General features: G+C 40.9%; 1 long non-coding RNA gene across 2 annotated transcripts; it reads left to right on the top strand.

Annotated features, from left to right (window-relative positions):
* The first annotated feature begins 2,233 nt into the window (after positions 1-2,233).
* Positions 2,234-11,305, top strand: LOC107311706 (uncharacterized). Of its 2 annotated transcripts, none has more exons than XR_014944046.1 (3): positions 2,234-7,499; positions 10,648-10,794; positions 10,928-11,305. It is a non-coding gene; the product is annotated as an uncharacterized LOC107311706 (long non-coding RNA). The 2 variants fall into 2 exon arrangements; XR_001554199.3 differs by having other exon boundaries at positions 10,550-10,794.
* Positions 11,306-12,866: the final 1,561 nt, after the last annotated feature.

Here is a 12,866-nt window from a genome sequence, read left to right as displayed (position 1 = left end):
CATACTAGACGTCTGTATCAAAGTAAGTGAACCCCACCCTTGGTTTTCAGGTGTTTTGACCCATGGAAGTAAACAGGGCTTTTGTTTCAAAAGCATTGTTTCTTTTAAAGTTCTTTCTTTTCTGTTTTGTTTTGTTTTGCCATTGCTAATTTACTCAAAATTGAGTTCAAAATAGGGTTTAAAAACAAAAGAAAAAAAAACGACATGTTTTGGTTTGATTTCATTTCTTTCTTTCTTTATTTGCTGTAGCCACTGGCAGTGGAGTGAACGCTTCAGAGCGCAGCTACACAGAGGCCGAACCTCATGTAGAAAGGTGAAGCTCTGAGCAGCATAACATCATGCACCAGAAGAAATATGTTGCCTTCCTCCTCTATCTTCAGACAACGATTTGATTTTTATTTAAGTGCTTCTTTGGAAGAATGTCTCGAGGTAGTGATGCACAGGTTATTCTGGGAGAGCGTTGGCATTAAAAACAGATGGTGCAAGTGCATCCACGTTCTGTTTTCAGCTCTGGTTCATGCTCCATACTATTTCCGTACTGCTGGTTATGGAGATGTCTGTGATGGTTCCAAAGCAGCTTCCAAGTCTGGCTGGAACTCTTTGGGCTGCTGTGACCCTCTGAGGAACGGTGTCTGATATTAACACTTGCTCCGGGTAGAAGCCATACTCTGTTACCTCAACAAGCCATGCCATAGATTGTCTGCACTGTTGAACTGAGGTGTTAGGGGTTGAAGGAGTAATGAAGGAGATCAGTAAATCATAATGTAACCCAAATAGGCAAGGGGTCCATGAGGATTGTCATGTCTGAGTCCTGAAATCATGTCTAAGTCCTGACAACAGACTTGAATTCACTGGTGTGGTGAGAGAGACCGCTTTAGAAAGAATGACTCAAAGCATAGGTGAACATGGCACGAGGATGCTCAGTCTGCAAGGAGACACACAGCAGATTATGTGCAGGAGGACAATTAGTGGTGCTTCTGTGTTGGCTGAGGGTGGTACAAATCTAAATAGGGACTGGAACCTCAGGGGTGATTCAGGCACGGAGTATCCAGATACACAGATACTGGAATCTACATTGGATAATATACTGTGTCTAGTGGTAGAGTTATTGAACATAGATGCTTTCAGTAAAAATGCTTCTTAAAGTTATGCGACTTGGAAGTTAGGATTTAAGAGACCTCATTTTCTGTATTTATGGGCGTTCCTGATTTTGACTGCACACTTCCATGTATACTATTTCAGTCTAAAGGCCACATCAGGTCAGTGAACAGTCAAGGTATGTGAGCCATGCTTTGTTCTAGTGACAAGAACGATACCATTCCATTTTTATGTCAGCCTGGAGATGTGATGTGTGTCTTCTCATTAGAATTCTGATTTTGTGAAAGTCGTGAGGACATGCTACCCATTTCTACAACCTGCCAGCAGGAAAAACAAAAACACTGAGGTCACCACACTCAACAGAGCTTGTAAATTGAACTTCAGTAGAAATACACATGCACATTTTAAATTCAGTTGTGCCTGGGAATATGCTGGTGAAATTAAGTGTAAATTGACAGTTTTTCTCTGCAGATGAGACACCAGCTGCAGAGGCAGAGCTGGCCCAATGGAAGCCAGGAGTGGCCTCAGAGGGAGCCGGGTTGCTGGACACCTGGGGCAGCATTGCTCCTCGCCTGAGGTTTTGTTTAGCACAGTCTTCATCAAAGCAGCCCTTTATCTGCGCATGCCCCCTGCCTCTGTCCAGCCCTTAATGATATGTTGTCTGAGCCTTAGAAAAGGAGAGGCTGAACTGGCAGTGTGGCTTTCAGCAGTTCCTCTCTCCACAGAGGAGGGGAAAAGTAGATGCTGAAATTCCAAAGAAGTTTGTGTCTTTGCCACTTCCAATCTTGTTCACGGCGGGAGGGGGCAGAGGAGGCTGTTTGCTTGAAGTCTTGCTCTTCAGGTGGCTGCTGTTGGATCCTGAGGCAGTAGGGACAGCCTAAAAATACTGGATGAAAGCAGCTCCTGAGGGATGCACATCCCAAAATCCAGCCATAGAGCTGCTTGTCAGATGAAGCAATGGATGTTTCAGCCTTGTGGAGATTGTTCCCAGCCAGGCTCACCTGGTGGCTTCATGTGTGAACACCTCTTGGAATTTCAGTTCCTCCGTGAAGTTTCATATAATGATAAACCTTCATGCATGAGCATGGTGGGAACTTTGCTTGCAAAGAACTCCTTGTTGCTTGCCATACTAGTGGCAAGTATAATGGTTCTTGAGAAATGATTTGTACTTTCAGTTAAGCAAAGTCACCAAATTGGCCTGGCTTCAGAGGCCAAGAGTCACACCATTCCTATGGGAAAGGAAACTAACTGAACTCAGTAAATGGGAGCACATGAATGCTGGCATGTGTTTAACTCCACCACTCCTTTGATCAATACAATTTCTGGGTAAGCAAGTTCTCAGTGTGCACTCATCTTCTCATTTACATTCTCCTCGTGTTAAGTCTTTATAATGAGAACATTTGTGCAGAATGAAAATCAGTCCTGAGAGAGAGCCGGGCTGAGAAGTAAAACACACTCATAGTGGAGCAGTAATTAGAGCAGTATATAGGAGAACCAAAAGGGATACGGCTGCCATTCCTGGCATAGCAAAGCGGGCATGCTGGCATTGATAAGCAAGTGTTGGCACAATGTGCCTGACTGCTGGGGTCTGCTTTCTGCTCCTGCTGTGTTTGGGTTTTGTTTAGCAATTCTCAGATTCAAAATGCAGAGACTGGAATGGGGAACTATCTCTTCCAAGGGTCTGTCCTCACTACTGGAAATTAAAGTCCCTGAAGAATTAAGGTAGTTAAGAGAGTTAAGAAACAAACACCACATCAGGATTTCAGCAGAAGCTTATTTGAAATAAAAGGAGATTTTTCTTTCAGATAAGAAAGGGGTGTTTTGACGTTGGAGCTTACTCTGGAGGTTCTGGGTTTCGAGGAAAATTACAGCTATGAATTAGAAATCATGGAAAGCATTGCACTTTTGGAATCCTTTTTTTCATTCTTTTCAGCCACACAAAGAACTTCAGGCTCTGAAACATTCAGAAGAGAAGAAGAAATAACAGATACTGACATGATTTGACTTCAGTCATAACTCAGACAACCAAGGTGTAGCAGAAAAACAAAGTCAAGGTAAAAAGCCATCAGCTACCAGCAAAACAGCTGCCAGAGTAAGAGAGCTTTGGTGAGCGAAAATGTTCGGAAGAATAAGTGGTGAGATGAAGAAAACTGTCAGTGTTGTCTGCATCTGGTCAGCTGAGGGGGACACACCTGCATTTGTCACTCAGATGCACTGTAGAGCCAAATGCCATTGTTTCTGGACATGTTTTCCAATCAAATATATCAGCGAGGAAAGGCTGACTGATCATGTTGCTGTGTAATACCTCTCTGGCAGAACACTGGAGTGAGGTGTGTGGGGAATCCTGTGGGTAAACCCCACAAGACAAGACAAAGAAGTCTGAGATTGAATCTGCACACTCAAGTAAGGGATCTCCGGAGAAGCAAAGAAGCAGGATGTGTTATTGAAATTCTTTCACTGAGAAAGTTTTTCCGTAGTGCAGGTCCACTGAAGCTCTGTGTTTGGAAATCAAAGCCAAGTCCCCAAATGTTCACAGGTAGCTGTGCAGTCTCACTGTGAATGATCTTACAGTCCTAGAGTTTCTGTGCTCCCAGCCATCAGGGCAGCACAGAGCAGAGCAGTAACACATCTCCCTCCCTTCTCTAGGAGCATATTTATAAGCAAATGCTAACAAGCGACTGCAGCATCAAGCTGCCAGTTGTGTCACAATATGCTTGTAATGTACAGAATGTAAGAGGAAATGAAATGTCTGTTCTTTGTGTAGGTAGGTGAATTAGCAGTCACTACAAAAACAGGCAAATATGGTAACTGCGTAAATTAAAAGACCATTATGCTATAAAATGAGACACATTGCTGCACTTGGTTGCAGTGAATGACTGCTAAAAAAGGGTCATTGTATGGAACTGCCAGCCCAACGTACTAAAAAATAATATGGCAAAGATGAAGACAAAGTTTCAGAAGTGAAGGCAGGAAAAGGAAAAAAGCAGACTAATTCTTAAGTAAATACAGATATTTATTATTTCACCCTTCCTGGCAAAACTTCAAGTGCAGGACAGGTATCTAAAGACTATTGTAGCATTATGTGAAAAATATAAAAAAATCTCTAAGGAAACATAACTGAAGTGGCCTTCAGTATTAAATCAAGCATACATATAGAACTATTGTTCATCAAACTAACTACAAGGGGGCTAAAATACAGAGGACACCCCCTTAACTTGCACCTTAAAGGAAGATAAAAGGACATGAAATTAGGCACTGTTTTGAGAGACTGGGAATTAGCTCGTTTAATATTATCCCAGACACTTCTTGCATTTCCAGTTTATGAAGATTTATTATTTCCAAAATAACACAGATTAAACGTATTACTGGACATTACTGGATTTAGTGAGTCCCACTAAAGAAGGTCCCTGTGGAGAACGCCCACATCAGTTTGTGTCATTTTGTCTTGTTACTATTGTACATTTAATTTATATCCATGATAACTATGGGGATTCTCCTTCATAATCACTGGCTGAGCTCTTGGCTCTTTTACTCATGTAGCATTTCTGGATCATCAATGTGAATTAATAATTTATGTAAGATAATAATTTACACTAGGGGATCTGATGGAGTAACAGAGCCTGGAGGCTGCAGGATCAAAGCAAACGTCTTTGCTGTAGTCATTTAATCTATCAGGGTCATGAAGATTGAATAAAGGGCCCTGTGTAGGGGCCTTCTATCTTCATGGAGAGGAGCAAAGATGTGTCCTGTCATGCTGAGTGAACAACCTACTACAACAGCACAAGACAACCAGGGTGGGAAGGTGAACATGAATAGATCATAGCACAACATTTCTCTTTTGCCTCAGTTTGGGCATCTTCAACTGATGACAAAGAGATTTTGCCAATGATCATGTGGGCATGGGGTAGGAGGTGAGGAGTCTCTACTGCTGCCATCAGGATCCTGTATCTCCCCACACCATGCCTTGTACAGCAGCTCAGACTGGTTGTAAGCAGCCTCTTATCCATCAGGGGAGCCAAAAAAACACTTGAGATGAAAGCCAGCTACGCTTGGATCTGCACACAGGTGTGCAGCCAAGCCTGATGCTCAGCACACATACCTGAGCCAGCCATGCCAGGCCATGGGGTCAGGGGAAGCTCACAGCCTGCACTGTGGGGCCTCATCCCTCTACTCCTGCTTCACAGAACATATGTAGTTGCAAAGCAGCCAGTGGAGTAGCCAGGCCCAGGGCACTAAGCAGAGCTGTTCCTGCTACCAGCAGGCATTTCCACCAAACACTGTGTTAGCTAACACATGAGCACATTAACATTACTATTAATATTCCAGCCTCCAATTGGTCCTTGTAAGAATTAGGAAAGGAGGTTTCAGAGCACTGTTAACATTTGTTAATCATTATCCTTTGAAGAAATCCCTTAGTGCTTTGCTCTGCCAAAATACTGGGCGCTCCCTTACCCCATTTCCTTTGCCAAAGAGAAGATTCCTTCTGCTGCAGCTGGGCCCAGGAGATCGGTCATGATGGCACAGGGGGCATGGGGCCAAAATCAGTCAGAAACCCTGAGGGATGGATGTTCACATACTCACTTGTGTTCTCTTTACTTTCCCCTGCAGAGACAGAGGCTTTTATAAGAAGAAAGGTGCAGGTACCAGGAGATTTTTCCTTCCCACTCCTCTCTGCTAGGGAGAAAAAGAAGCTTATATTGACAGCACCCCCAAAAGCCAAACAAACATGGACTGGGAAACAACAAAGTCAGCAAAACTGATTTCAAATCAAAGCATGCTTCAAAAGGGTCTTCGATCACTCAGGTTTCTGCACTGAGAGAAAGGGCATAGGGGCAGAATCCCAGACTAGAACCAGGGAATATTTATTGGGCAGTTGTTCATAGGCTGAGATACTGACTGAACAATAGAGGACTTTTAGCAGTAGTAGCAGTAGTATTCCAGTCTACTTTAGAGTAACACTTAAAAACTGTCACTGTCACCCAACTGAGGTAATTTCACCCAATGGTCTGCAGGAAAAAGGCATCCAAGGTGGGGCATTTAACAAAAACAACAGTAGCTTTAGGGCAAATGTTCTATTCTGAACCGCAGCAGTAAACGCAGATAAATGATGGAGAAGTGGACTTGCAGACATCTTAAAAAATTCATTCCTCAAGTGACATTACTCTTTAACGAGCTCAAAAATCATTGTGCACCAAACTGCGTAAATAATCAGCCCAGTCCTGTGTCAAATAAATACTGGAGAAGTGTTTTTTCCTTCATTTTTGAGTTTCCTTGCCTAAAGCATTTCAGAGCTAAGTGAGAATGTGATCTAGCCCCTACCCTAGCAGGTATTCTGCTCATTGAGCTCTCATGCAAATACACATTGTTTCGAATCACAGGTTTTCCAAATACACTTTGCTCATACAAATATAGGAGCTCTATTAAAGCAGAAATCCACCTGTGACAATAAGCTGCAGTAGCTGCTTAAGTAGTGGCAGCTGAGTGTTTCTTTCCCTTGCAGATCCTCCCAGTTTCCTGCAATCAGCCTTTCAGGGATTCTGAGAGTGGGAGTTTGTGTCTGGAGCTGGAGGGTTTGATTACAAGTCTGATTACAAAAAGTGAAAATGAAAAGACATAAGGAGAGAATAATAAAAGACAGTTGGAGGCATAAGGGAATTAATGAGCTAGAGAAGAATGCAATTCTGTTTAACAATGATGAATTGAGTTTTGTTTGGTATCGTCCTAACTCTCACCAAAGCAAAGTGCTGATGGACCTGATTTGGGAACATATGCTGTAAACACGTACCCACCACAGCATGCACAGGAAGTGGCAAAGCACATATTGTATCACAGACCTTAGCACCATGTAGCAAGCATCATCCAAAGCATTTGAATACTTAGATGATCAGCTTTTTATTACCGTGCTGGATCAGAAACATTAGGCTCTTGTGTAAGGAGGATGTGGGCAGCACTGGTTTTCTAACAGGAAGGTTCAAATCCTTGCCACCCAGACAACCCAAAGGCCATGGCCACTGGCTGAGGAGCAGTCACATTGTTCTGCACAGAATGGATGAGGTACTATTAACAAGCTCTCCCTATCACAGGTGAACAGTTTGGGTAATTTATACCTTCTCAGGTCTAATGCATTTCAGCCAGGCCAGAGGGTCAAATGTAGTATGTCAGGCAGAACAGCTAACACAGAGCAGCCTTTTGGCTGCAGTTGTACTTTGAAAGACAATGTTCTTACAGCACTCTTAGGTCAGGAGAAATGTCATATGAAAGCTAATTGTAATTGAAATTCAGGCCTGATGCACTTTTGTTTTTTCCACTCAGTTTGGGGGTGGAATAGCATTACCACAGCTAGCAGAAGAGTCTGATTCTTCATGTACCAGATCTGCTAAATGGAGAGAAAGTATTACTGAGTAAGTATTATTCATATTCCTTTCCTCTTATGTGCCTTTTCTATTCAAGTTCTTTTAAATTATTATCTGTTTCAAACACTTGGCAACCAGCTAGGGACATATTATTCTTTGGTGCTTCAACAGCTGAGGCCCTTGCAGTAAACTGTGTTTCAATGAGTAGCATCAGAAGAAGCTAGCAGAAATGAGCCTCAAAATAATTGTAGGAAGGGGTTTATCATCCAACAGATAATTGACCTATGGAACCCAATGCAGAAGGCTCTTGCTAATGGAAAATCTTTACGTGGCTCGAGAGGCCTACTGGAGGAATACTCAGAAGGGAAATCCTCTGTGGATTGGTATGGAAACCATCTCCAATTGAGTAAAGCTGCACCAGTAAAATTAGGTGGGAGGATATTGATGGAAGAAAAAATAATTTATATTCTTACTCCTTTTCTACTTCTTTTTCTGTATCTGCCAGCCTTGGATACAGGACATTAACTCTCTAGAGCCTTGGTCTTACTCCTATCAAATGTCGAGAGTGTCAGTAACAAAGAATAGAGTACAGTGTTTCCATTTCTTCTAAAATGTTAAATCACTGAATATGCTTTTAAAAACATATAACAAAAAAATATTTAACCTTTTAATTCAGCTACTGTGTAAAAGCTGTGAGCTTTGTTACCTGTACTTCTTGGGGTTTGAAAGGTTGTTGTACTACAGGAAAAAACATTACTACCAATCTTCAAATAGATTATCTGTAAAAATATAACTGTAGAGTGAGTAAATTCAGGATAGCCTATTGGAGGTGATAATATGTATGTGCAGATTTCTTTTTTATAGCCTGAGGGGATTTTCACGCCTCACTAGGATCTTTCCCACTGCTGGCACAGAGAATTATCCTTCTTCATCCTTTTCCACTTATTTTGATTTAGAGCTCTTTACCAACACGAGTAAGCTACTTGCTGTTTCTCTTTTATTTGGGAATGTAACCAGGCACATCAATAATGAGGGCTTCTTGCCCAGAGGAGGACTCTCCTTCCTCTGTTCCCTACTCTACGCTTTCAGTTTGTGAGACAAATGAGCCACCATCATCTTGGTGGCTATTTTCAGTTGATCTGTCATCCTTTGTACTGCAAAGCCCAGCACTGGACCCCACGCTACAGGTGTATCCTCACCACAGCTGAGTAGGGGAAGTATTCATAGCAATACCAAGATGTTTTTCCTGGGTAATAGGTAATTTAGAGGACATTATTGTGGCTGTGTAATTAGAGTTGGTTTTCCTTCATGCAGTAATTTATAGTTATCAGGATTGAATTTCATTAACCACTGCATTATCTACTGATGCTCTCTCAAAGTCCTTTTACAACTCTTTATAACTTAACTTTGACCACTGTGAATAATTCAGTATCATCAGTAAATTTTGTTTTCTCATAATAATTGATGTTTTGTTGGGGTTTTTTTTATGTTCAGTTACAGACATTTTATGGAGTTATACAGCTATTTGATTTTCTATTTGCTGATTTTTATATGCATAATTTCTTAGTTTCTTTAAGGCTCTATGAGGAGATACATTATTAAAGTGATTTGGTGATTAGCTTCATCCTTAACTGTGTTTGTTGATATGTTCAAATAATTCCAACAGATTTTACTCTAAAAGTAATTCCCTTTATAACTTACATGATTATCTATAAAATCACTAATTCAAATTTTTAATATGCTTACTATTAATCTGTTCCATACAGAAGGCAGATTTAACTTCCTGTAATTCTCAAAATTCCCCTGAAGGATATTATGAAATACTGATAGCACATTGATTTTATTCCAGTCATTGGGATCCGAGGTAATTTAAGCAGTAGAGTGGAGGGGCATTCAATGGCTTCGTCATTTCAAACCATTCTAGGGCTGAGTCAAGCAGAAATGCTTCACACTCAGGTAGCGGGGTTTCACAGTCCAACTTTTACAAAACTCATATGGATTAGTTGGTTTTGTTGTATGAGAAACTCAAATAGTTGAGCTCATATGCAGCTACCAACTTTTGAGCTCACAAGAAAGAGAATCTTGGGCTGTATTTCTATAAAGTTTTTTGGCATCCTTTTTTTTTTTTTTTTTTTTTTCCTTTTTTAATGAACACCTGAAGTGGCAGTCTTTATTTTGGGAAAATCTGCTTACTCTTTTTTTGTTGTGTTTTTTTTTTCCCCCATTATTTTCCCCTCCAAAAAAAGTGTCTTCTCTTTCAGATTAATAGTTTGATTGATCAGAGCTGCCGAGCAGGGTGAGCTTGTCCTCACCCTGTGAATAAAAAGAGTGCTACCAGTGAAAGCCAAATTGGATGTTCTTCCCCTTTCATCCTTTGCTAAGGCTTACACAGGTGAAATTAGGCAACAAAGCCAGGCAGCACTTCATTGTGTGAGGGAAAATATGAAGAATTTTCCAAGCATTTACAATAGCTCTGGTCTACACTCATTTCCCAGTGACTGTATTTACTCTGACAATTTGAGAGACAGAAAAGTATAAGAAAGACAGAATTTAAGAAGAATGGAAACCCCACATACTGAAGGTACATGTTTAACACTGTTTCATACAAGAAGATTTATTTTGGCCTTCAAAAAGAAAGCTATTTTTTAATTTTCTGTCCTGCTGAAGCTGTTTTGCACTATTAAATTCCACTTTTCAGTCAGGAATTATTTTTGCTGCTGTGAAAGCATTGACTTTGTTGCAGTGATCTCTAGAATTCGGTTACAAAAATGATATAGTGAGGATAGAATAAATACTGAGCTTCCAATATCAGATTATCTCTCCAGATATTCTGTTTCTTTAAGGAGCAAGCTGCTACATCCTTGCAAGGATCCTGTTGTTGTGATCCCCTTCTGATATCCCCAGAAACAGAACCAAGACTCACCCCATGGCTTGCTTCTGCATCTGCAAAGTGTAGTGGCAATGCTGCCTGTTATTTTGGCACTGCAAGAAAAAAAAAAAAAAAAAAAGAAGAACTTGAAAGATTCTGCACTAATTTCAGCTGGAATAGAGCCAGTTTTCTTCATAGTGGCTGATATTCTGATATTTTGTGGATTTAGGATGAGAATAAGGCTGGTAACACACTGGTGTTGTAGCTGTTGCTGAACTGTGCTGTACAGAGCCAAGGATGTTTCAGCTCCTTCTATTGTCCTACCAGCAAGGAGATGGAGTTGCACAAGATGCTGAAAGAGGACATTGCCAGGACAGCTGACCTAAGCTGGCCAAAGGAATGTTCCTTACCAAGTGGGAGTTAGTCAGGAGGGCTGCTGCTGCTTGGGAACTGGCTGACAGAAGTCAAAAAGTGGTGAGCAATTGCTTATGCAACCTTTGTTTCGTATATTCTTTTACCATTACTATTAATGATAATACTTTTCTGTCCTATTAGACAGTATTTATCACAACCAATAAGTTTTACCTTTGTTGGGTTTTTTTTCCAGGGTTCTACCCCATCCCACTGCAGGGCACTGAGCAAATGGCTGAGTGGTGGTGAGCTGCCGGACAGCTTAAACCGCAATAGGCTCAAGGTCCCACCAGCTTTCTGAGGGTTGTGGCAGGAGCAACAGCTGCAGTAATTCAAGGAAGTTTTATTTTCAAATGCAGATCTCAGCACTGGAGCAGATCTTTGGCATATGTCAGTGTAGTTTTATTGACTAAAGTTTATTCTGTACAAGCCTACCTGAAAATGTACTTTTAGGATTATTCTTTCCACACTAATGGAGAAACAGATTTATCCAGTGATAAAAAGAAATCTGTGTATTCAGACGTGCTCCACAGTGTGCTCTTCCTCATCTACCAGAGTAAAAATGTTGAACTTATGTTTGTGGATTGTGGTTGTCTTAGTGTTCAACATAAATTTTAAGCAAATGCAATAGGCTTATGCCTCCAGATATCACAGCTGCCATTAATTAGTAATCCTGGAAAATCTGCTCAGAGTTAACAACAGGTGACTAGATAAGCAACTAACCCAAGTCCTAACTCTACTAGCTGGATTAGCTGGAAGTTTTCTTTATTGTCACTGGGGTTTTCCATTGCTATTTGGGCTGAAAATACTTTGCAAATAGTTTAACAGAACCTGTGAGAGGGGAAAAATGTTGAAAACAAAAAGTAACATTTCTGTAACTAACGATATGTCTTTGCCCAGAGAAATGATTAAAATACTGATAAACCAAGAGAAGATCTTAATGGGTTTTTGAAGATGTGAGTCTTTGTTCAGTTATAATACTCTTAATATATCTCTGTCACTTTGTATGCTGTATGAGTCCTCTTCTGACCTTGTAAATTGAGTTTTAGATGTATACTTATCTGCAGTCCTCATTTGCAATGCCAGAGGCAATTTAATTGTTCAATACTTTCATTAGTCTGCTATTGATCGGTTCCTTTTCTTCCCCACTGTGCAGAGAACGGTGCATTTCCTCTTGCTATTTACGATTTAACAAACTCTGTTACTGTTTCTATGGCATTTTGATGGTTTTGACACTAATCTTGCCTACGGGCACTTAAAGCAACGTTTTATTTAAAACAACGTTCTAAGCAATTTTACCCGGCTTGGCAAGTTCTTTTCCACTGAGCTCTTAGTAAATCTCTTCTCCTCCCTGCCTCTCTCCCAGCATCTATTAAACCAAATTCTAGGCTGGGAAGGGAGAGGCTTTCCTCAGGTGGCTAAAGGCATTTATTGGCTAATACTGATAGTTAAAGAGTGATGGTACCGGTATCTCTGGCCTATATTGGGAAGAAGAGAACCCTAACATGGTCTGGAAACTGTCTGTTTTCCAGCAGGCTGAAGGAGCACTAGCTATTATGGAGCAGGGTGCTGAAAGAGACCAGGTTATGTGCAGGCAGTGAGCAGCTGAAATGGAAATTTGAGGTATGTAATGAGGCCAATCCCCATGTCTACACCCAGAAGCATGTGCAGTCCTCTATCTTAGCACTGCCAATGCCTGCTGTGGGCCCCAGGCCTGCTCCAAAAGCAGGTACATCCAGCTTGCCCTGGGAAACATCATGAAAAAGAAGGTCCCTCACTTTTGCAAGCAGCTTGTCTCTGTAAGTGCTTTTACTAGAAAGAATGTAGTCCTAATTGCTAATTGAATTCCTCTGGATTTACCTTTCGGGAAGGATTTTTTGTTTTATGTTCTCTGATAGACTAAAGAAGTTCTCTACGTCTTTTATTTTGTACCTGGAAAAGATATATGCTGTAATCATTGTATGACAGCTGAAATGGACCGAACGGATTTTATCAGCAATGATTCTTCATTATTATTTCACATTATCATTTTTCCTAGGGTTCATGTTGAGGCGTATTACGTTATTCATGCTGACAGTCTTTTAAGAACTATCAGCACTGTGTTATCACCCTGCTCCATCATCTGGAACTTCTTT

This window comes from Coturnix japonica, chromosome 3 (genome assembly GCF_054131305.1).
Source record: "Coturnix japonica strain WE chromosome 3, WE-NBRP24, whole genome shotgun sequence".
NCBI classification, from domain to species: Eukaryota; Metazoa; Chordata; class Aves; order Galliformes; family Phasianidae; genus Coturnix; species Coturnix japonica.
The sequence above is the reverse complement of the archived record's forward strand: the minus strand, read 5'-3'. Positions and strand labels throughout refer to the sequence as shown.